Consider the following 2660-nt stretch of genomic DNA (forward strand, 5'->3'; position numbering starts at 1 on the left):
TCTCTCTCTCTCTCTCTCTCTCTCTCGCACTGTAAATTAAAAGCGTCTTTCTCTCTCCATCACATTACGCCGGCCCAAGTGTGACCAATCAAATAGGCCTGCAAAAAGCTATGACCATTTATTCAAACCAAAAAAAGCTACTACCCCTCACCCTCTTTAACTAACCAATCATACCTCTGTCCTCTCCTCGCGATAATTAACAAAAAATACATGATTAAATCCACATTTAATTAAAAAACACACCATAGGTTCAAGTTCTGTTCTTGCAGTGTTTGTCATGAATCGACCGGTACAAACCACAGCAACTATCCGGAGACGTCTCCGACGGAGATAGACCAATCAAAATACTTTGTGAATTTGGACCAAGTAAAAATATCGGGGGGGGGGGGGGGGGGGGGAGCTACACCTGAAGGCTATCTCGCTTATTAGTCCATCAACTTTTACCAAATTCCACACATATAACAAGCATAGTGAGCAGTCTTATATATCTGCAATTAAGTTTGAGAAAAAAAGTTTCGTTGTCATGGAGACGGCGGTCATATTTGGTTTAGTTGACTTATCTACTTTAAAAAAAAATCGGAATAGGTTTGTTATTTTGCGTGCATGTTAACAGACAATAGATCGACAAAATTCTCGTTGAATTTTTCCTAAATGAATTAGAATATTTTTAGTTTTTCTTTTTTTTCGGAGTAGTATTCAAGTTTGAAAAGAAATTGGATGAACAATGTGGAGTTATAAAAAAAAATAATAATATAGAAAAAACATTTTTCGAGTAAACAGGCTGTAAAAAATAAAATAAAAGATCGACTGTATGAGGTAATGGTGGTGCCTAACATGGGTATGGGAAAATAATATGCGATGAAATAATTAAAAGAGAGGCGGAAGAAGCCAAAAATAAATGTCTACACCACAAAATCCATAATTTTGACTCGAATCGGGACTTTCAAAGTGTAGCCCCCGCCCCCTTGATTCCCATTATGTTACAATGTGACTTCATATACATTAGGACATATTATTATGTATGCTTATATTGCAGGATTCCTGCTTTTTGCTATGCTGTGAATGAAATTCAACTTTGATGACTTTTTAATCCTTTATATTATGATAAATTCATTTTGAAAAATCTACTTTCAAACACATAATCATTTTTTTCAGTGTGATACATATAGATGGGTAGATAGATAAATTGACAGATAGATTGATGGATGGATAGGTGGATGGATGAGGTGATGGATTTTTACCACTGGAATTGGACGGCTCCCGGATGGCTTTATAGCGTAATCGGAATGAGCCGTTGCCCAAAGTCATGCTGGTACTCCTAAAGACGACCAGGCTCTCTCGGGATGACGTCACAAACTCCGGGCTTTCTTCCCCGCAAAACGACGCCAGATCAGGATCTGTCATTTTAGGACCTGGGAAAAAACACAACTTTGTTTGCTTTGGTATAATCGATGTTTGTTGTTTTAGTAAGGTTTTACGGTGCTCGCAACTGCATAAGGTTATGATCATATGAGCGCCAAGGGGTGGACGTAAACAGACAAGTCCAAACGGGAAATTAGGCTTACTCTGCTCACCTCTCTAGCCTCAACAGCACACAGTCTGCTTCGACTATCAAGGCACCCCGGAAATAGCAGTTCACAGGAGAGTGATAACGCACCCCGGTAACAAACATACTAAAGAAGTAGAGGAAAACGACGACAGTATGGATGAGGAAAGAAAAAGCAGGAGTTCCCCCCCATGGTGTTCCGGCACAGTGTGAGCATGACATTCATAAATCAGCCCCATTTATGACAAAGTAAAACATACACAATATGGTCTGCAGACAACGTTTAGAGCGGCGGTAAAAAAAAAATTAGGCTGGACGGCTGGACCCGCACCGCGAAGTCAGTTCGTTTAGCCCGCCGCCATGTGAAAAAATCAAACTAAAAATCAAATAAACAAAACAAAGAACAAAAAAGCCAAACACCCGAAAAAAGCAAAACACCCCCTCCCTCGAAAAACAACAACAACAAAACAAAACAAAAAACCCAAAGTAATAATAAAAAGATGGAAACGAGCGCACTAGGTATGATACAACTACGAATATCTAATTAAAACATTATTTTGGATGATTTATTTATCTTATTTTCTTGGCAAATATAATATGTTTGCGTCTACATTTCTGTCTATTTTGCATATTGATAAACCAAAAGATCAATTCTCTTCATTTATTTTGTATACATTGAACTGACCAGATCAAATTAAATAGTGATCCAGCTGGCATTCAGAGTTGTCTCAGTTGTCCAGCTCTGTTCGAAAAAAAACAACTGTTTGGTGGCCACTAGTGTAAGGCCGCGACCTTTTGGTATGCCGATCAAGGTTTTTTTCTTTGCTACGTACCTTTGTTATTCAAGACATTTTTCACAGGACAAAGGCAGTATCGGAGAGCCTTTAATTCCGGAAATTCTATAGAATTCTTGGCTCTGGTTTAATCCGGAACTTTCGGATCATGAAGCGGATACCTGAAACCATTAGACCAGGGGGTCTATGGATAAGACAGTCGCGTCGTCGCTTTATAAGCTTGCTCCTTTACCTTCTGTCTCCATGTATTTGTGTATCTTTTTGTCCAAAATGTGTATCCGTTTGACCCCCCCCCCTCCACCTCTCGTCTGTTTGTCTGT

The sequence above is a fragment of the Aplysia californica genome, unplaced genomic scaffold (genome assembly GCF_000002075.1).
Source record: "Aplysia californica isolate F4 #8 unplaced genomic scaffold, AplCal3.0 scaffold01024, whole genome shotgun sequence".
In the NCBI taxonomy this organism is placed as follows: domain Eukaryota; kingdom Metazoa; phylum Mollusca; class Gastropoda; order Aplysiida; family Aplysiidae; genus Aplysia; species Aplysia californica.